The sequence below is a fragment of the Sorex araneus genome, chromosome 5 (genome assembly GCF_027595985.1).
Source record: "Sorex araneus isolate mSorAra2 chromosome 5, mSorAra2.pri, whole genome shotgun sequence".
Taxonomy (NCBI): domain Eukaryota; kingdom Metazoa; phylum Chordata; class Mammalia; order Eulipotyphla; family Soricidae; genus Sorex; species Sorex araneus.
The window spans coordinates 210305082-210327528 of record NC_073306.1 but is presented as its reverse complement, the minus strand read 5'-3'; the positions used below and the strand labels follow the sequence as shown (position 1 = coordinate 210327528).

Sequence of the window (22447 nt, the reverse complement as noted above, 5' to 3'; positions counted from 1 at the left end):
ATATTCGATATGCCAAAAACAGTAACAACAACTCTCCCAATGGAGACATTACTGGTGCCCACTCGAGCAAATCGATGAACAACGGGACAATAGTGGTAGTGTTACTAAAAGACGATCAATTTGACTAGGGAAAAGCCAAACACTTGCCATAGCCTAGGGCATCTGCTGCTCTCAGCTCAAAATCATCTACTTCCTGGAGCCAAGGATGTGGTCGGAACGCCTTGTGCATAAGCCCCGGGTCCCTGTCCCGGCACGAATGCCCACTCTCCAGCTCCTGTGTGCCTGCGGAAAAGAATCAAAGGGCAGCTTGCTCCCAGTGGAGAGCACCTTGGGCCAGAGAGATAGTCCAGCAGGTAGGGCGATTGCCTTCTACGTCCTGTGCCCCGTTCCCACTCCCCCCTATTCCCTCCCCCCGAAGAAAACCCAGAGGAGAGTGCTTTAAGGCCAACTCTGAGAAATTGGGGGCGATCTGTTCCTTCACTAGAAAACAGGCAAGGACAGATCCCCCCTACACCCCGCCCCTCAGAGCTCCCAGAAGAATCCAGGGTTCTCTTTCCCTCATGGTTCAGCCTCCATAGTTTCAGATTTCTGGTCCCCATATCTGTGTGTGGGGGGGGGGAGCGAATAGTGTCAAGCCACCAGATGAGTGGCAATTGGTTCCAGCAGTCAGAACACTCTACTCATCCAGGGCTACAGGAACAACAGCAGCCCGGACAGTCTAGTTCCCACTCTGCCCCACACTGCTCATCAAAAGTGCTCGCCTCCATTTCCTTTCCTGCACAATGAAATTCCTCCCTCCGGGCAGTGCAGTTAGGAAGCCAAGTAATCCTCAGGCCAGTACTTGGTCCAATGTTCTGTATTCTGCAAATGTCAAACTTGGACCAAAGCTTTTTTGCGGGGGGCGCTTGCTCCCGGCTCTGTGCTCAGGAATCACTCCTGGCGATGCCTGGGGGACCCTGCGGGGCGCGGGTCCTGCAACCTGGGCCCACCGTGCGCAAGGCCAGTGCCCTCCGCGCTGTGCTGTGGCTCCCGCGGACCCAAGCTTTCCTATACACGGCGAGAAACCGAGCAAGGAGCCGCCTGTCCCTTGCCTTAAGCACCGCGACGGAGGCACGTGGTCATGGCACTGAGTGGTCACTGCAGGCGCCGGCCACTCGCTCCACTTGTCACCGTCTTCCCTGCATCAGCCGAGTGGAACATGTCTCCTGGGGTACCGCCCGCTCTGCCGGGGACACGGGGCCCAGCCGGCTTCGAACCCTTCTTGGCCAAGTCAGTGTGCCGGAAGTTGCTCTCCAACAACCGGGCCCGCGTGGAAGAACTGGGTGGAAGAACCCGCTTCAAATCCCTAGCGAACACGACGGCCTCCCAGTGTCTGTGCGGCAAACCGTGATGCCCAGAACAGAGAGAAAGAAGGAAACTGTCTGCCTTGGAGACAAGGGCTGGGGCGGGGTGGGGGTGGCGGGAGGGTACTGGGGACACGGGTGGTGAGAAATGCGCCCTGGCGGGGGGCTGGGTGTCCCATCATCGTATGACCGACACGCAATCATGAAAGCGTTGTAGCTGTAGCTCCGGGTGATCCAGTTAAACAATTATAATAAAAATAAATGAATAAAATCCCTAGCAAGGCTCAGTCCCCTGGCTCGAGGCTAGGCGGCCCCTGGCCCCCTAGAGATGCTGTGGGCAGTGTTCCCTCGGTCACCGGGTGCCAGCTGGAGGACCCGGGCGATTTGGGGGACAGCTTTGCCCGTGTGCAAGTGGCTGCAACTTGGGGCCAAGGACCCCAGCCGCGGGGGCACCCTGCGAACACTTCTGTGCTATTTGGTTGTTGTTTTTTTTTTTTCGGTCAATCAATAGTCCACGCCCGCCTGGTCGGTGGAGCTGTAGGGCGGGCTCGGTGCGGGGGTCCCCAGCGCTGGCTTTAGGATTCCTCCTCGGGCCCCCTGGGCACCAGGTGGCCGCACCTGCCGCCACTGGGCCCCCGGCTGCCCAGTCGGCCCTCACGGAGCGTCCGGGGCCAGCCGGGGGTGCAGGTGGCCGGGACGGGACTGGTGGCGGCGCCGGGCCGCAGCGTCCCCGGCGGGTGCGCGCAGGGGCGGAGCCCGGAGCCCGCAGCGGCGCCTGCACCGGGCACGGCGGGCGCGGGCCGCGGGGTGCTCCGGGGACCGCCTCGGCGCCTGTTGCGCGGGTCCCAGGCCCTCCCGGGCGCCCCGGCGGGGCCGCCCCCCGCCCAGGTGCGCGAGCGCGCGCCAAGGTCATCGCTCCCCTGCGCCGCGGGGCCAGGTAAAGGGGGTCCAGACGCGAAGGGGGCCGGGCTCCGAGGGGTCTGCAGCCGGGCTGCGTGTGTGCATGTGTGTGTGCATGTGTGTGAGTGTGTGTGTGTGTACGCCACGGGCTTTCTTTTTTTCTCCCCTCAATTTCCAACGTTTATTCTAAGGACTGAACATTGTGCATTTGTATGTGTGTCTGCAAGCGCACACGTTTGCATGCATGCTCCTCTCTCTCTCCTCTCTCTCTTTCTCTCTCTCCTCTCTCTCTTTTTCCCTCTCCCTCTCCCTCCTCTCTCTCTTTCTCTCTCTCCCTCTCTCTCTCCTCTCTCTCTCCTCTCCCTCTCCTCTCTCTCCTCTCTCTCTCTCTTTCTCCCTCTCTCTCTCCTCTCTCCTCTCTCTCTCCTCTCTCTCTCTCTCTCTCTCTTTCTCTCTCTCTCTCTCTCTCTCTCTCTCTCTCTCTCTCTCTCTCTCGAGGGCGGGCAGAGGTTGATAAAGGAAGTCATTGTGGAGAGCAGCTTAGGAGCTGGAGGTGAACTTTGGAACCGCGTTAAATCCGGGGGGAGGGCCGGGGCGGGGGTGGGGGGAGTCCCAGCGGGTGGGAGGCGGATTTTCTTCGGCCGAGGAGATGTCCAGGGCTCAGCCAGCACCCCGAACAGCTCGCTGCGCTCTCCAGGAAGATGGCAAAGAGGTAGGCGACATTGCAGGCACAATTCGAACAATGAGAGAGGGAGCAGAGACGCGAACTCGGGCGCCAGGGAGCCGGCTGGGGGCTGGCGGTCCCGCGGGGCCCCGCCGGCTTCCAGAGATGCGGGACAGACCCCCGGCCGTGGGGGGTGTGTGTGTGTGTTGGGGGGGGGGGGGCGGTAGGGAGTTCAAGGGGAGGGGGAAAGCGACAGTGGAGATGGGGGAGAGGGGCTGGGGGTGGGAGCAAGGATTTGGCGGGGGAGGGGAGCGGGCCAAGCCCTGAGAGCAGCCAGGGGGCCACCTGGGCGCGCGCCTCTGCCCCACCTGCGCCTGGCTCGGCACACACGGGTTCAGGATGCGTTTGGTGCACGTCGGTGTTTCGGTTTTTTGCAAGGAAGCCGGGGTCCTGGGGGGTCTGGGCGACGCTGAAGTGTTTACCACACCAGCAAGACCTAGAGAGAGTCCATGCTTGGCTTCATGAAATATTTCCAGCTCCCCTGCGCGGGCTTCTGTAGGGTCTCGTTGGCGCTGCTGCCGATTTCACTTTGATGGATGCCGGGGACTCGACTTTCATCTGAACGAGCTTGTTTTCGAGTTAGAAACTCTTCTTTCTCTGCCGTGGTGTCCGCCACCGGCCTACCCTGAGGAGCAACTGTGGGAATGGGTCGGCATGAGTCACGGTCGGGGAGAAGGAGATCTTGGCTGCTTGCTGCAAATGGCAGGAGGCTGTGTCAGAGAACGTCCTTTCGAACCCCTAGTCAGCCACAGAAACGGTCTCAAGTTCTTCTGTGTGTGTAGTGGAGAGCAGGGGTGTTGGTGTGTGTTCAGTGGAGAGCAGGGGTGTTGGTGTGTGTTCAGTGGAGAGCAGGGGTGTTGGTGTGTGTTCAGTGGAGAGCAGGGGTGTTGGTGTGTGTAGTGGAGACCAGGGGTGTTGGTGTGTGTAGTGGAGACCAGGGGTGTTGGTGTGTGTGTAGTGGAGAGCAGGGGTGTTGGTTGACACTCAAGGAGGATTGCCTGGGAAAGGCTGCCTTGGTCTTGGGAACGCGGCAGAGGCATTGAACTTAGACAGGCGGAGGAGAGCTTTGTCTGCTGAGCAGCTAGACTCTCACAGAAATGATCAGCCCAGAATCCACACAGGCGTGGTTTCCCATGGGGGCTGGAGGGTTGATGCTGAGCTCGGAGCTGACTTCACGGGAGATCGGGGCTTCTAACAAGTTGTTTGGAAACCCGACTTCGTGAACTGTCTCGCTGCACTGACCTATTTGCTCTGCCACGTTTCCTCAATTGACGGTGCCTCTGACACACTCCACACGGTGGATTAACCTACCCTGTCTGACTCCCCGGGCTCCGAGTCAGAATCTCCAGCCCACCGGGAAGCACTAGAATACGGATTCCCCAGATCACTGGAGACTGAGCTGGCGGAAACGGGGAGCTGAGTTTTCCTCCTCCCTCAGACCCTATTCTGCCGCCAGATGTTGCTTCCCCTGGTGATTCATTCATGTGTCCGGCACGTCGTTAGCCTGAACCTGACAAGGACCTGGGTGTGAACAGGAGGGTGAAGGACACCTTGTCTCAGCAGAACACGGGCGCGGGCACTTGGCTCTGGTGCAGGGTGCAGGGCTGGAGGCTCACAGGAAGATGCTCAGAGCCTTGGGGACCGGAGGCAGCGCCTGGGCGCTCCTGACACAGACCAAAAGGCTCAGAGCCGGGGAGAAGCAAGTGACTCTCCGGGGCGGGGGTGGGGTGGGGGTCAGAGAGGAGAGAGATAATTAGAGATGAGGAGAGAAAGCGGGTCCTCAGCCTGACGCCCGGAGAGCCTGTAGGTCTGGCAGAAAGGCGCTCTTGGGAACGGGGTAGGTGAAGGCATTCACCAGGAGCTTCTATTGTTCACCTCCCCCTGGGTTTTCTCCTTGGAGTCTCCGAAGAACATCACGTTTACCTCCACGTACCGCAGGCTCCGTAGAGCAGGGGCCTGTCCTTGACAAAGTCATAATTCACGGCTCGGGCTCCATCCACGAAATGTCTGCCACCTACTTTGCATATTGTGAAAATAAGAGAGCAGGAGGGGGGCAGGGAGCCGGGAGCTGTATGGAACGGAGTTGTTCAGAAGTGCTAGGAATCTTCTTTTTACGGCCACAGTGCTCCGGGCACGAGGCTGGGTGGCAAGTCCTCCACAGTTTCAGCATGAAGTTGTGCCCGGTGACTCCAAAGGGCAAGGCTAGGATGGAATGAGAAGCAAAAGGAGGGGCTGGCTCGATAGCACAGCGGGGAGGGTGTTTGCCTTGCACACGACCGACCTGGGTTCGATTCCCCGCATCCCATAGGGTCACCCGAGCACCGCCAGGAGTCATTCCTGAGTGCAGAGCCAGGAGTGACCCCTGTGCATTGCTGGGTGTGACCCTAAAAGAAAAAAAAGAGAAAGAAAAAGAAACACCAAAAGAACAAGAAAGTGACTCAGGATCTAGGCTAAAGAGAGCCCAAAGGCTACATGCAACCTTGAAGTTCCTTTTTAAGGGAATATGCACAGCAGTCCCCGGTAACCTGTTCATACCCTTCAGTAATGGCTCCCAACCCTCTGAAGTTACGTTAGTGGTTGTTTTTCTTTTCAAAAAGCAGACCTGAGGAAAAGAGTGAGTAAGAATTAGGAATGGTAAACAACAATTGTGCTACTAACCCTTTCATTAAAAGAACATTTACTTGTATATGCTCGAAAACCATAATGTGTAATCTTTCCTTAGCATCATGTTTCAAAAAAAAAATGCCAAAGCAACTGTTTTAAGTGATATAAAGGTGCTCCCCTTTGCAAGATTGCAAGTGTCAACTAGACGACCTGATACACATGAAGCATGTACAGTATTCTGAAGAATGAGATTGCCTGGAGAAATGCAGGACATTTGAGTCGCCAGATTCACTGTAGTAAAGCAGAGGAGGAATTCATCTAGAAGGGCTTCTGGGAGGAGGCATAAGAAACTTGATTTTGAAAATCAGTTGGCTATGTCATTGAGCATGAAGAAAGGACCTGTGATACAGCAGGAAGAGGTAAAGAATCATGTGGGATAATGTGCTGTTTCTTTAAGACTAATTTATAAAAGCAAAAGTAGTACTGATGTAGGAAAAAGAATCTGAGTAGTCATTCAGCTTAAATTAAAACATTATGCAAGGGGCTGGAGAGATAGCACAGCAGGTGATGTCCTGCTTGCCTTGCACGCGGCCACCTGGTTTTGACCCCAGCATCCTGTATGGCTTGGCCCCCAAGCGCCACCAGGAGTAATTTCTGAGTGCAGAGACAGGAGTTATCCCTCAGCATTCCCGAGCATGATCACTCCCCCAAATTTTAAAATAAAATATTACTCAAGTTGCTATTTATTTTAATCTGATCCTTTCTTTTGCTAACACCACTGGTTTTTTTTCAAAATGTAGACAAAATGGCCATAAGATCAAGAATCTGTCACTTTCTGTCCTCTTTTGCGATTATTTATAGGGTAGGCCTTGCTTCACTTGAACTTGATGTTGAACTATTGCGATTACATCATCTATTACATTGTGGAATAATAATTCCATTTCTCAGAACACATGTGCAGCCCTTGGTACAGAGGGAGCCCAGGTGACCGTTATTAATTAGGTAGCACCTTCTTTCTGCGTCTCCATCAACTAGTCTACTGTCCTGGGAGCTTTTTATAGGTGCGAGGCCTGTGCCCTGCCCTGAGACCCAGGAACCAGATGAGTCGGAGCACTTGGGACTGACAATAACCTCAGAGGGAAGAGCGGTGTCTTTAAAATTTTTTTCTTTCTTTCTTTTCATTTGTCTTTTGCTCTATGACCTGGCCACCGTTTTTGTTAAAATCATCAGTTTTGAGAGAACAGTCTCCACGTGTGTTTCTGAAAATTCTTGGGGGCTTCTTTCAGTGCTTTCCGCCACGCCTGTGAAGTCAGAAATGTGGCGTATTGATTTTCTACCCAGAAGAACAAACGGTGCCAGCCAGATGCTCCTCGGCTTAAACTCCTCCATCTAGAGTGTAATATGGAAAGTCACCTTTTTATTGAAGTGTCCTTGGCTTTTCTCTCTCTGTGGGGGGCAGTGGGGGACTTTGGGGCCATACCCTGCAGTGCCCAGGGGTCACTCCTGTCAGGGCTGAGAGGATCACGTGGGATGCCAGGAACTGAACCTCAGCAGGCTGCGTGCAAGGCAAGTGCCCTACCCACTGCTCTATTGCTCCGGGCCCTGGGCTTCCCTTTTAACTTCCTTCTCTGCATCATCGTGTTTAGACTACTAATAACTCCTTCTCTTTTGTAGCTTCATCAAGTCTGAATAATAAAAACATTCAGAGGAGGCGTTTGGATAGAAGAGACATTTCCTGGGGAAAACATACATACTCTTACAATTTAGATAGTTTCTGTCTAATGCCAGTGAGAGAGCATTTTCGCATCTTTAGAGTTGGGCATATTCGAGTTAGCAACACAATAACAGTGCTCTCATTTTTCGTGTCTGTAATTAGATTGCCTGCGTTATTTCAATGTTAGCATAATTTGAGCCTCCGATTATTATTACCAGGCAGCAATAAGTACCCCCTTCCTGGAAGGTTAAATCCTATGAACTGTTGCTCAGTCCAAATGGGAGGTGGCCTCAGGAATTGATTTGGTGACGGTTCTCCAAAGGGGTCCAAGAGCCAGCCTTGAACCCCACCTTTTTGCTCCATTTTTCCCCCCTAAGGGAATTGAAGGTTAGAGCTCCAAAGAAATGAATGCCTTCCCCTGAATCACTTCAGAGCTGAGAATGAGTATCTTTCTAATCCTCCACCATTCTGGGCTGAGGGCAGGATGTGAGGAGAAAGTCTGATGATTTTTGAAGCAGGACGAGGGAAAGAAAAGCACGGATCTTATTCCTCTTTTCCCAAATTGAGAGGCGGAGACCTGCCCATCTGAGCGATAGTGCAGTGAGCTGCTCCTCCCCGCAGCCTGAGTGGGACAGGGATTTTCTTGGCCTGACACACCAGATTCAATTATAAAATGTTCATTCTTGGCTCCAAAACCGCCGAGGCCCCCCGCTAGGAAGCTTGCTTTAGTCAGTGGCCACAACCTTGAACTTGTGAGAACCGAACAATCCCGGAAAAATAGTTGAAGCTGGACAGACCCAAATCCACAAAGTCACTGAGTCTCCGGGGACCTCCGGGCTGTTGCTAATTCAGTAGCGGACAGCTGGACAGAAGGCTCTGGAGCGCCTTCCAAAAGACTCACATTTGCATCTCCTCGTTTTCTGAAGGGAAAGGAGGTGCAGAGAATCCTTTTTTAAAGCGTGACTTGCAGAGGATCCAGCAGAGTGGGAAACCTGCTGTAGGGAGAGTCGTCGGGATGGCTCGTGTGGATTGATTCTTGGTGTTTGTGGGGACTGTTTGCTTGTTTGTTCAGGGATATTGATTTATAACTGTCCTGAAATTCAGATAGGCTGCCAAATCTAGGGGAGACGCTTCCATTTCTTTGTAATGTCGGACTTGGGGTGAATGAAATGCTGGACACAGAGAGGTGTTGGTGCTTTCTCTATTTCCCAAGGCATCAGAGCATCTTTTTTGGTTTCAGTTCTGTGTAAACACACACACACACACACACACACACAAGGCAGTGGGGCTCTATCTCTCTCCCACCGCCCGCATTCGGTAGTCTCACTCCGCTTCCTCCGCCCTGGGGAGGTCGATGGCGATGGGCAGGGGAAGGAAGGAAGGAAGGAAGGAAGGAAGGAAGGAAGGAAGGAAGGAAGGAAGGAAGGAAGGAAGGAAGGAAGGAAGGAAGGAAGGAAGGAAGGAAGGAAGGAAGGAAGGAAGGAAGGAAGGAAGGAAGGAAGGAAGGAAGGAAGGAAGGAAGGAAGGAAGGAAGGAAGGAAGGAAGGAAGGAAGGAAGGAAGGAAGGCCAGGTTGGTTGGTCTCAGTTGCAGTTTATTCCATTCCCATCTCCATTCTCCTCTGATTCTCCTCCTGCTTCTTCCTCCCCCGGGCTACTTCATTCTCCTCCTCTGGATCTGGATCTGGATCTGGATCTGGATCCCCCAGATCTGGCACTGGAACCCCCAGCCCACTCTTACAGCATAGTTAAATCCCCAAGCATGAAGGGTTTGGGGCTTACACATAGGTGTCATCATACAGTCAGCGGATGTAAGGTCCTTCCCTCAGGGGAAGCTACTTCCAGGACACATTCTTATCCAGCAAGACGACTGGCCTAAAGGTAAAAATGGGTGTGTTTCTCCTCTCTTTGTCCAACAAACATATAAGCATTCATAATATTAATAATTTTGTATGGACACAGTAAGAGATACATTAAGCTTATAGAATTGCTCTCCTGGGGCCATCTCGATCTCAGACTACAGTGCTCAGGCCAGATTAATCTTTCCTATCCCTAGCAGGGTCTTAGTCTCATCATTGCTTTTGGATCCTGACAGCATTTGTCCATGGTCAAGCTCTTAACTTAAAGAATTGTGGCGCTTTAGCCTGGCCCATATCAATGCCAGGATATCACAGCTTGCCCTAGGTCCTTTCAGTCCCTCGTCGGGACCCTGCTTTTGGGATGCTAGGAACTAAGGGCAACTGAGGCTTAGTGGAGAAAGCAGATGCCCGGGAGGGAATAATATTCAAAGCCGATTAAATCCCAAGTTATAAAGCACAATATTGATTGATTGATTGTCTTCCTGTGTCTATACAAAAAGGGCATTGCTTTAAAGTAAACTATTCAAAAGACATAAGGAGAGGAGAAAGGCAATATTTCACTCATACATATAAAATCATAGATTTCTGAGGAGTCTGACCTTACAAGTCAACAGAATCTGATTAGGGGAAAAGGGTGATAGACCGGTTGGGGAAGAGACCATAGAGAGGAGTTTACAGATAAACGCAGTGGAATGGAAGTGCCTCGGGAGCACTGTGATAAACCTAAGCTTCCTGTGGCAAGGGAAACAGGACATCACAATGTTATCCTAAAATGTTTAGAGCTACATTCCAATAAACACAGAGGGATGGAGGTACTTCAGGAGCACTGTGATGGGTGTTACCAGGTAAACCTAAACTCTTTGTGGCAAGGGAGAAAGGACAAACCAGTGATATCCTACACAGTCCTTGTTGACATTTTCTGAAGTGTCTGTGTCTTTGTGTCTGCCTGAACAAGTACAATATCGTAAGCCTCCTCAAGATTCAGAATCATGTATCGCCCCCACCCCGTATTTTATTGGGAGTCGCGGCTGCCTGAGGCTGAGGTCGTACAGGGACGCGTTTTCATTGTCTTTCTGCATTTGCACTCTGTCTTAGATGTGCTTGAACACTAAACACTTTTAAAAATTGCTTGTTCAAAAATGCCAAGGATATTTGGTTCCTTGTGGGCGCCTTTGGTTGGCTTGGGCGCTGCTGCTACTGCCGAGACATCATTCCGGAATCTTTATTTTTTCCATCCTAAATGAGTTTCCTCATCCCCTCCAAACATGGGTTAAAGCTTAATTATTTCATCAAACTCTGTTACTCCTCAGACTTGTTCCTAGTCACTATTTTTTTACATAGCCTGCGGTTTTTTTGTTTGTTTGTTTGTTTGTTTGTTTGCTCTTAGTTGTTTCGTGCCCTACATGCCTTTCTTTCTTTGCTTTTCTCTTTTTAAAAACTGTCAGTAAGGGGGGCTGGAGTGATAGCACAGCGGGTAGGGCGTTTGCCTTGCACGCGGCCGACCCGGGTTCGATCCCCAGCATCCCATATGGTCCCCTGAGCACCGCCAGGAGTGATTCCTGAGTGCAGAGCCAGGAGTAACCCCTGTGCATCGCCAGGTGTGACCCAAAAAGCAAAAAAAAAAAAAAAAAAAAAAAAAAAACTGTCAGTAAGGGGCTGGAGCAATAGCGCAGCGGGGAGGGCGTTTGTCTTGCACGCAGTCGACCCGGGTTCGATTCCCAGCATCCCATATGGTCCCCTGAGCACCGCCAGGAGTAACTCCTGAGTGCAAAGCCAGGAGGTAACCCCTGTGCATCGCCAGGTGTGACCCCCCCCCCCCAAAAAAAGAAAAAAAAACCTGTCAGTAAAAATGATGTGACTAGATTTCTCCTGCTAATAAGAACCTTTTGTTTTACTTTGTTTTATTTGGGGGGCCACACTCAGCGGCGCCCAGGGCTTCCTCCTGTCTCCGTTCTCAGGGTCACTCCTGGCAGAGCTGAGGCCGCCAAGGGGGCGTCATGTTCCGCCTCCCCAACCCCACGCATAGAAATCCTAGCCAGGGCTGAGGTTAGAGGTGTAGACGCACGTTTCTCCAGCATCCCTGAATGAGAGTTGCTTGTGACAGACGGGTAGAGATGGGTCTGGCTTTCACTGTCGAACAGGCAGTCAGAAGGCAGAAATCTGTCGGCCAGAGATTGCGTTCTGACCGGGAGAGCAATGCTTGCCCGGTCTCGTGGCTCGTGGGGGAAGACGCTTATCTCTGCATCTGGATTCTCTGAGTAGAAAAATGCTTGGTCTTGAGCATCTGAGCACCCCCTTAGCCTGTGTGGCTTGCTGGTTCTCGGGGGCGTGTCCAAGATCAGAGGGACAGGGTGGTTAATCTGGCCCGCGGGTTGGTTATTGAAATCAAGCTCATATTTCACAAACCAGAACCTCTTTTCTAAAAATGCGGTACCCATTTCGTGGTGTCTAAGCTGGAGCTGAATAATAGCAGGATTGTCTGTCATTTACCATAGTCTGTACTGTCCCCAACTGTCCCTGTGATGTCACCAGTCCCTCTCCTGCTTCCCCTAATTGAGTAAGCTACAGGCACTGGGTTTGAATTCTGGGCTAGATGTCCTTTCAGTATTATTCAGCTTTCCAGTGCTGTGACTGGCCCAGTGAACTCAGTGTGACTCTAAAAAGCAGAGTCCTGTGTACATTGCTCTGGTGTGGTTAACCCGCATTGCCGTGGGGACCATGGAGTAAGAGTCCAAAGGGTTTCTGTCATCAGAATCTGAGGGTCTGTTCCACCCACTGCATGAGCACTGCAGCTGGGGCTAGTTGTACCCCAGCATGAGACCCCGGGGCACATACCAGCATCCGCGTGTCTTGAAGTCAACCGATACAAAACTGAGCAGACTGACCCACTCGTAAGAGAACCGTGGAATTTTTTGCTTGCTTGCCTGTTTTGTATTTAACATGTGGGGTATGAATTTTTTTAATAATTTCTACAGGAATTCACATATCCTTTATCTTGGAGAACAATGACCACAATCCATATCGTATACTTGATATATTGTTTCATGAAATTCTATTTGTATTTTATATATACCTCCTTAGGTATACATCAAACTGTGCCCCGTCCTGCCAGCTCCAAGTAACCATGTCCCCAGCTCTGGTGCGTTCTGTTTGCAGGCCTGGAGGCCGAGAGTTAAACCACTCAGAGTTGTGGTAACACGTATCTCAGCGGTATGTGGCTAGCCACAAATGCTCCTCCAAGGGAGACACGTTGTCAGGCTTTCTCTGAAAAAATATGGTCTGGCCCTCTCGAGTGTGTACAAAGGCTCTGTTGATTTGGCTAAGAACGAGGTATTTGTATGCGGCTGATTTATTTGTGTTGTAAATCAAGACATAGGCCCGTTTTTTGGGGAAGGAGATGGGAGACTCAGGCAGGCCTCTTCGGGGGAGAAAGATGCCTTGGAAGCCGGCTGCCGTCTCTCCTTCTCGCCCAGCGTCTGCCACGATTTGCCTTCCTCATGCACACTTTGCCGCAGACCACCCCCACGCCCAGCCTCCTACTTCACTTCTAAAAACATCCTCGAGTCTAATTATTAATCCTAAACTCTGGCAGCCGTACTCCGAGAAGTCAGTGCTGAGAATAGCATCAGGGGAAGCCAGGAGCGGCCGGTGTGCCCCGGGGCCCCGTGGCTTTTGCGTCCCTCTGGAATGAAGGTGGCACTTCCAGTAGGAAGCCCCGGGCCACCTTTCCAACACCAGGCATGCTGTCTGGAAAGATGATGGGTTTCTTCTCATCATGCTTTTAAGTAACAAATTCAGTAACGCCCAAACTTTTTTTTTTTTGCTTTTTGGGTCACACCCAGCAATGCACAGGGGTTACTCCTGCTCTGTGCTCAGGAATTACCCCTGGCAGTGCTCAGGGAATCATATGGGATGCTGGGAATCAAACCCGGGTCGGCCGTGTGCAAGGCAAACACCCTACCCGCTGTGCTATTGCTCCAGCCCCAAACTTTTTTTTTTAATTTTATACTCAGAGTCTTCTCCTGGAGCTGCCACGGGTATAGCTCACTTTCCAGTGCTCTGGGCCTCAGACTTAGTTCCGAAAATGTTTAGGCTTTTTTTTAAGGAAGAAACTACCACCCTCCTCCTTTGGAGGTCATGTGAATGTTGGACCTCACCGTGGTGGGTTTTTGAAAGCTCATCTCTCTGGGATGTGTGTCTTAGGGGGAGGACGCCGAGGCGTCACGAGCTTCTGACAGAAGTTAATAACGGGCTGGAATGAACTACGCGTACAAAGGTGGCTATTTCAGGTTTAAAAAATCAGACGAAGCATCCCTCCACTTAAAACTAGGAAGCTCTTTCAAGACTGAGGCATAGAACAGGAGAGAAGTTTGGCGCCAGGCTCTGATTTCAGGAAGGCAGATGCTTGGGTTGTTTCCTGAATTAGTTTTGTGTTGGCTCTAGAGATGAGCCCCTGTGTGGTAGGGTCACTAGTGGAGCCAATCAGCGTGGACTCTCGAATCATTTCTGGTCGAGCTAAGCTTATGTTAATATGACCTGGCAGGGGCCAGAGTGATAGTACAGTAGGGAGGGCATTTGCCTTGCGTGTGCCGGTCTGGGTTCGATCTCTGGCACCCCATATAACCCCTGAGCACCACCAGGATTAGTTCCTGAGTGCAGAAACTGGAGAAACCCCTGAGCATCGCCAGGTGTGACCCAAAAAGTAAAAAACAAACAAACAAACAAACAAAACCTAGCCGAGTTGAAGTGAACCTGATTAGTAGCTTTGGGGATTCCCCTCTCACTACCCACCAAGCAAGATTTTATCTGTTTCCCACACCCCCCTCATCCTTCCTGTCGACCCCAGCCGTTTGGCTTAATTTCCGTTCCTCATTCCTCTTGGCAGTTTCACCATTTGGACCCATGCATTGCTTCCCTTTTTTCCCCAGCCAGATCAGTTTGAAAACTCACTGAACTATTCCCAGCCCACTTCACTTCTTTAATGTCATAAAATAAGGAAAGAAAAAAAGACACGTATATTTTCTACTTTATTCTGCTGGAAGCGCCTACAAAACCAGAGTCGCCATACCGGGGCAGATAGGACATTAAGAAAATTCCGGAATCTTTGGTGTTTCTGTCGGTGGCAAGTTCAGAGACTTTAGAGAGCGCCTCTCTGTGTCCTCTCTGTGTCTGGAAGTCTCCGCCTAACTTCATCCTCCGTTCCTTTTGAAACATCTGTAAGTGCAAGTGAGATGAATGAGAATGTCTCTTTTAGAGAAATCTCTTTATTATTGAAATTAGTATAACTGGCATTAGAGAAAACGGCTCCAAACTGGTCTTTTGTTCCATCATTTGCTGTCATTGTATTTTAATCACTGCTCAGAAGCAGTGAGTGATACGCAAGTGCATTTTAAGACTGTTTAAAGGCCACCGGCTTCTCTGAACGCATGTTGTTCCCTTGTCACCCAGAAGGCAGACTTGTGGTGGGAGAAACAGGAGAACTAATGAGGCTGAGTGGGGAAAGAAGGGAGGAGAGGAGAGGAAGAGATTAAAAGGATCCGAGTGGGGTGTTTTGCTCTCCTGAGTTAAATGCAGCGAGCACCCTAACACGTGTCTCTTTATCCGTCCACTTTCCACGCCCAAATTTATTCCATACAGTTCTCTGCTAGGACCCTCCTCCCCCCCACCCCAGAAAATCCCAGCGGTTGGGCGTTCGCCTTTCACGAGGCCGACCCAAATTCGATTCCTCCGCCCCTCTCAGAGAACCCGGCAAGCTACCCAGAGTATGGAGCCCACGTGGCAGAGCCTGGCAAGCTACCTGTGCGTACTGGATATGCCAAAAACAGTAACAATAAGTCTCTCAATGGAGACATTACTGGTGCCCGCTCGAGCAAATCGATGAGCAATGGGATGCAGTGACAGTGACAGTGACCTTTTATATAAATCTATGAGGTTTTTACTTTGATTTTCTTAATTTTAGACACAAGGGAACTGTTTGCCCGGGGTCCCTCACAGTCGCTGGTTGAGCCGAATGTGAATCCAGTTTTCCAGAGACCCACTTCACCGCTGGGTCAAAATCGGATTAGCTGGCAGGACTTCATAGACTGTTTTTTCATATCTTAGATTTCATTTTTTTCTGCTTAAGAGCCAAATGTGAGTGCTTCCAAATCCGTTACGATTCATTTTTCAAACAGGATAAGGTCAAGGACAAACATTTTAAGTGGAAACCTTTGTCAGTCATGCTGTGGAGAGACAGAACAGGCTCCCGAGGCTCTTTGTCCCCCCGCCCGGCCCTCCGAGCACCACAGGGCATCATCTGTGAGCACAAAGCCAGGAGTGAGCCCTGGGCACCTCTGGGTGTGGCCCAATAAACAAAATAAAACAAAAGGCCTTATCACGGCAGTAAAATGGGTAAACCTAACTTTTGCATCTCCAGGTAACACATCTGTCCCGCAAACATTTTTTTGTTTTTCTAAAGAAAATTCAAACACGTCACATAGTCATGTGCGCCCACACATGGGGTGTGTGTGTGTGTGTGTGTGTGTGTGTGTGTGTGTGTGTGTGTGTGTGTTTACACAGGGAATAAGCGAACCAGGCGTGCAGCAGCTCTGTTTGGTCCTGCCCCTGGACTTCAGACTTGAGAGCTATTTATAGAACTAGTGTTTCCGTAATTGATGTTTTAATCATAGACGTTCACGTACCTCGGAAAGTTGAGCAACCTCTTATTAGCGCTGGCAACCCCGTGTTTCCCTGCAAAATTGAAGGCCCCCCAGAAAGGCAGTTTATCTACAGGAGGCTCTTTTGAAGAAAAGTCCTTGCTAAAATCGGATTTGTAACCAACGGCTGGCATGGACGGAAGGGCAACTATGCATCTTGAGGGAAATATCCGATTAGTGTTAAGGTCTCCACTTCTGCCTTGTTATTTTTTATTTTTAGTTTCATAAGAAACAATTGATTTTTGAAGCCCTGACAGAAAGCCAGGAGGAAGCTCACAGGGCGGGAGCACTGTGGGTGGGCTCCCGGCCCCCGGTCAGTCCCTGGCACTCGCGGCCCGGACAGCCCACGGATTGCTCACAGCCCTGAATCGCTGGCCCCAGCCGCGTCCACTCCGAGTGCCAGAGCCCGGGACCGTTTGGCCCACAAAGAGTATCGCGGGTGTTTCACTCAGGCCGCCCGGAGGGCGTGGGTGAGGCCCCTCCTGCCCCCGCAGCCGCAGACCTCACGGCCGCTGTCCACATGCTCGGACGGCTTCACCCAGGAGTGCGCCTATCCCTGGACACCGAGAACTCTACACCACCGAGATGCCAAGAGTAGAGCGCCACAGTTCCTGTAGTTTGTTTGCATTTTCAGATTTTTAGGTCACTCCTGGCGGTGCTCAGGGGTCACTCCTGGCTCTGTGGTAGCACTGTAGCACTGTCGTAGCACTGTCGTCCAGTCCTGTTGCTCATCGATTTGCTCGAGCGGGCACCAGTAACGTCTCCATGGTGAGACTTGTTGTTACTGTTTTTGGCATATCGCATATGCCACGGGGAGCTTGCCAGGCTCTCGCAGTGCAGGAGAGATACTCTCAGTACCTTGCCGGGCTTTCCAATAGGGACGGAGGAATTGGGCCTGGGTCCACCACGTGCAAGGCAAACGCCCTACCCGCTGTGCTATCGCTCCAGCCCCTTCATGGGTTTAAGGTAAAAGCAACCAAACTTAGGGGAAAAGACATTTATACAGATATAGATATCAGCACATAAGGCTCAATCTTTAACAACGTTGATGTTACTAATCTCTTATACAAGGGCTTAATGGCTCCTGGGTTAAATACAACAGTCTTCACACACTCTTCTCTAAGAAACCATTTTTGGATCACTTTTAGCGGATTATTCATACTAAGCAGTACAAAAGAAATCTGTTCAGTTATGCTTGGGGAGCAGAGTTTGGGGTTCGGGATGGAAATACGGTGGTGGGAAGGTGTCATGGTGGTGGGATTGATATTTGAATATTAAATACGATCAAATATTGTGAACAACTTTACAAAAATAGAATTTTTAAAAATTTTTGAAAAAGGGTATTGCCGGGAAGGGCCCACAAGCCTCCTGAACGCTCTCGGGAGGCTCCCAAAATGCAAATAAGAAAATGTGACAAAAGAAATGATAGCCACCTCCGAGGCAGGGTCTTGACACGGACGGGCCTCCGTCACCATCAGAAATCTCTCTCCGCTTTGTTTGCGTTCCAAGGTCCCTTGCTTGTTGCTCAGTAGCTCAGAAGAGGACCCCACGTTTCGGGTCTCCAGGCCGTGATTTGTTTTCGTCACGGGGTCATGTGATGTCAGGGTCATGTGATGTGACCTTAGTACACTCTCATGCACACTTGCCCACAGAGCACACACACAGTCGGCCCCGATGCAGTGCTCTGGCGGCCGGACTGAGTCTCATGAAGGACAGCGTCTCCGGGACCTGCTCCCCCATGGGGGACAGCGATGAGGACGGGACTCCGTCTCCGAGCCAAGGGGCAGGTGCTCTCCGTCTCATCCCGGGAACGCAGGCGTCTCTGCTTTCAAAGGTGCCCTGAACAACTGCCGCAGCAAACCTGTGATTTGAGATGTCGTTTCTGAAGACGAGGCTCATAATTCGCACCCGTTAATGTCAATTGAATGGAAATCTAAGTAAGAAGCAGAGGAGATAAGGAACGCATAGAGGGAAAAAACAATCATGCAGGCAGTTCGCAAATGCTGCAGTCTGTCCAGATGGAGCGGGAAGCCGGCCGTGGTGCAGGGCGCCTGGAATCTGGGGAAGGGAGACGGCTGGTGCCGAGATCCCCAGCCCTGGGCCTGGAGGAGTCCCCGAGGCTGGAGAGCAGCTTTGCCCGCAGGTGCCCTGACCCGGCCCCCCGCTTCACACGGCATCCCAGCACCACGGGGACGGGCCCCAGCACCACGGGGACGGGCCCCAACACACGGGGACGGGCCCCAACACACGGGGACGGGCCCCAAGCACTGCCCCAGGTTCCCAGGCACCCTGGGCGAGGCCCAGAGCCCAAAAGGAGAAACACAAAAGAGAAAATAAAAAAGTCTTTCACGTTATTTCAAAGCTAGACAGTGCTGGGGGAGCAGAGTTGGAGGGGCGTCTCCCAGCCCTGCCCGGAGCCCCCCGGGACCCCCGCGGAGATTCCCCGCCAGCCACCGCTGTGATCCGGTGCAAGGGCCTGAGGACGCAGTGCTGCCCGCCTGCAGTGCCTTCCGGGGGCCCCTGCCTCCCCCAGGGGGGTCGCGTCGCTCCAGACGTCAGACCCCTGCCCGCCACATGCCGGCAAGGTGCCAGTGGGAGCCGCGTCCCGCTCCCCACGCACAGGGCACCAGCGCTCTGCGGCCCCTCTTTCCCCGGTGCCGCACCACCTCGCCCCAGAGAGCTTCCCAGCACCAGGGCCCGGGACGCTCCCCTCACCCCTGCCCCGGCCCCCAAAGCTCAGCTCTCTAGCCCCCCTCTCCAGGTCCGGCAGCCACGGGACGGTTGTTGCTCCCCGACTCTGTCTTTTCCTACCCCGGACGTGAGGCTCCTCCTGTGTATTTTGAAGGCACTCGAGTCTCGAGTCTTTCAGTTCTTAGCCCCATTTTTTTTTTTGCCTTTCCGGGTCTCTTCCACTTTTACTGGAACTTAGAGGCGTCCACTCCGTCGGCTTGAAGCGTCAGTGCACTTGTTCATAAATCCGTCTTCATCAAGCAGATGTCTTGTGGAAACTGTATGTAAAAGGTTGTATGGACACGCAATAACACTGGAATATGCCTGGCATGTCCTGTGTCACAGACGCACACATGTCCGTGGTTCCACATGAAGTGAAAGCCCTAGGAAGTGCAGGACTGGTGCCATAGTTTTCTTTGTGCTGCCGGAACAAGTAAGAGATTGTCTGTGGGAAGTCCCTTCATCGACAAAATGCTCTATCAAGACTCAGTTTACACACTTAAAGCATGTGCAGTGCAAAGTACTAAGTGCCATTTGCACATGAGAACGAGCAAGGAAGGTTTCTACATAAATGTAGAAGTAGCTAGAAAGGTTTAATTTTAAGGTCATTTTGCATTTTAGAGGTAAGAATAGTACTTCCGTGAGTTTGGGATAGGAGAAAATGCATCTCTGAACAGCTAGAAATATGTCCATGCCTGAGTCAAATGAATTTTCAATATTGACTAACTTAAAAAGTTCAACTAGATTCCATTAAGGTAGATATTCAATTTTTATGGTATTTCTTATTTTTCTATATGATTGATCCTCCCCAAAGTGGTTAAGGTTAATTCTTATGACTATGTTTCCTTGGGAGTTTGTTTTTGAGAACATTGCTAAAATGTTCTAAAGCGTCAGAGTTTGGTGAGTTATGAATTGTCACCAGCACCTGTGAAATCTCAGTAGAACTGTTTGAAGCTTGCCAGATAGTAATGAGATTTTCTGTAATGGCAAAAAAACGGTGTCGCTGTGGTTTCCTGCAGGAGTTTCTATATAATAGTGAGAAAAGTGTCAGAGGCTGCAGTTGGCTGTGGTTGCTCAGATATTGTTGATTTTTTTTTCTTATGTGAAAAACAGGAAGCTGAAATCTGTTCTTTACTCAGCCCCATTGATTTTTTATGAGAACCTAGCTGTGCACCAATACAGGAAGAAGGAAAGTTGAAAAAAAAATGCGTCCCCTATCTTTGAGAGATAATAAAACTTTAATATTCTGAAATATTAAAGAGACTGAAACACTCAGAATTGAATGTACCTACTCTGAATGTATATGCATTGGAACAAAAATGGATTTAAATATTTTCAGTTGTGGTGGCGTTGGAGTGGCTCAGGGCTTTCACTGGAAGCAGTGACCTCAGCAGAGCCGGCCACACGCAGGGCAAGGACCTCTGGTACTTTCACATCTAAAACGACTTTCTTTTCTTTTTTTTTTTTTTTGCTTTTTGGGTCACACCTGGCGATGCACAGGGGTTACTCCTGGCTCTGCACTCAGGAATCACTCCTGGCGGTGCTCAGGGGACCATATGGGATGCTGGGGATCGAACCCGGGTCGGCCGCGTGCAAGGCAAACGCCCTACCCGCTGTGCTATCACTCCAGCCCCCTAAAACGACTTTCATTGTTTGTGCTTTGTCCAGAGTAGCTATAACTTTCCATAAGTCACTAAAGCATAATTTAAAGAAGCATCTATTTATCTTGGGTGATTTTTAACTCTAGTAATAGCACCAGAGTTCAAATTAGTTTATTCATTTTTCTTGATTTTCTAGTCATGGGCCAAACCCATAATAACTCTCTGTTCCAGCACTTTTAAGGAAAGTTAGGCAAAAGAACAGATTCCAGTGTCTTTTTCAAGTTCATAAAATGAAATTTTGAGGACATAATATATTAGTACTGTTGTAGTTAATAATACCAAGCCTTTTACAAAAGAAAGGCATGCATGGAAGGACATGTGTGGCCAGTACATATTTTGAATGAAAAAGAGTTAATGGAGCACATATGAGTTAAAATGCAGAGCCAGGGCTGAACAGAATACAGTGGACCCGGGGTTTGCCTGGCAAATGTGTATGGTCTGTGTCTGGTCTCCTGAGCACTGTGGGAGTCATCTCCGAGCACTGAGTCAGGAATGAGGCCAGAGAACAGTTGGGTGTGGCACCCAAAGCAATCACAAAGGGCAGAACCCCAGTCAGTATAAAGACTAGTGCAATCTATTGCAGGCTATTGCAACCAACTATTGTGAACGACCTTATGAAAATAAGATATATAAAAACTGGGGAAAAAAAGACTTTTCCAAATTAAAAAAAAAAACAAAGTCAACAGATTAATACCTAATATTACCAAATAAATCCTAGGTTAAAAATCTCATAAAGTAATAATAATTGCTTATTGAGATAAACTTAGATATATTTTTTCCTGATGATTTTTTCTAGCAAAATTGTATTTTGTTTTTCACGTGGGTGTACCTGTGTTTCTTCTTTTCATTCATGATTGTTTTTTGACTCATATTTATAAATAAATACTACCTTATATATATATATATATATTTTTTTTTTTGAAAAGACAGTAGGCTATAGAGAACGTGAGGTCTTCAGCCACCGTGGGGACTCCTGTGGAAAGGGACACTTTTGCGTCGACTGGGACCCCAAGCCATGGCAGCTGAGCTGAGCTGCCAGCTGGGAAGGAAGGCTGAGCTGGCAATGAGCAAGAAGCCAGCGGAACCTTCAGAACAGACTGCACCCACCCAGGCGGGCTGGGAACTCTACTGACTCCTCACTCACCTCGGGAGCTGGGGGAAGGAGGAGGAACGGGAGGAACCCGCACTCTTCGTGGCCGAGCTGTCCGAGTGCCTGTCCCAGAGGCTGGAGGACCAGGAGCGGGTTGAGAAGCAAGGGCCCAGCCCGGCTGCTGCCTGGCATGAGGCAGGTGGGTGCTGGGAGGAGAGCGAGCGAAATGTTTCACGTCTGATGACCCGATGATCCTGGAGGTTTTCTGGAATGAAGAGCCGTTTCAGGAAGGGGCTTTGGGGGGGTGGTTGCATTTGGACTAAGCTGATGCCCAGTGCCGCGGGTCAGCAGAAACCAGCCAGAGCAGAGAGCCGCGTCCAAGGTCTGACTTAGCTCAGGGCTTTGCCAGGATCCTTTCTGCCTGCCGTGGGCGGGAAATGCAGTCTGTCACTGTGGATGTTGCAGACGTTTTCTTCTAGACACTCCTAGAGTTTTCCTTTCATATCCTACTTTTATGGAATGCTTTTATTTGCTTCCATTTCAAACGTCAAGTTTGGGAAGGCGTCACCAGTTTTCAAAGTTTCAGCTCAAGATGGAGTGTGGAGGTTAAGTCACAGGCCTCGAAAGTGGCCAGCCCCTGATTCTAACATTGGCACCACGGGGTCAGACGAAGCTCTGGAGACCACCAGGCATCTGTGGTGTGGCCTGGGGACCCCCGGCATCACTGCATCCTTGGACCCTCGCATTAAACCATAGGCCCAATGGGAGGGCCTTCCGGGGCCCTCAGATCACAACTTGGGAGACACCCCCCCACACACACACCCAACAGCGACTCCAACGGCCCCAGAAAGTCCCCAGGTCCATGCCACTGAAGCCATCAAGAGCATCTCTTCCCAAGACCTTTCATCTTGCAGTATAAAAGTTGAGGATTCCCTCGGCTCTTGGAGGGGTGAGGCAATGATGAGCATGATTTTCTGCCCCAGAGGAGTCAAAACTCCAGGCTTAGATTCCCACAGATGCTCCAGAACATTCGCACAGAGTGATGGAACTGAGAAGCAGGGTGGGTCAGACGCCACCTCCCGGCATTGCTCTCCTTGGTTGTTGTTTTGCGATGCCTTTGCCTGCATGG

General features: G+C 50.8%; 1 protein-coding gene across 2 annotated transcripts in view; it reads left to right on the top strand.

The window, feature by feature from the left end:
* Positions 1-2130: 2130 nt before the first annotated feature.
* Positions 2131-22447, top strand: part of GPRIN3 (GPRIN family member 3) — an 80126-nt gene continuing 59809 nt past the window's right edge. The window contains exon 1 of one of the 2 annotated variants that reach the window (XM_055138410.1): positions 2131-2280. The gene's annotated coding sequence lies outside the window, so the exon portion shown is untranslated. Of the gene's footprint in view, positions 2281-2858; positions 2956-22447 lie in introns of those variants that run through there. The other variant, XM_055138411.1, reaches the window with a different exon arrangement.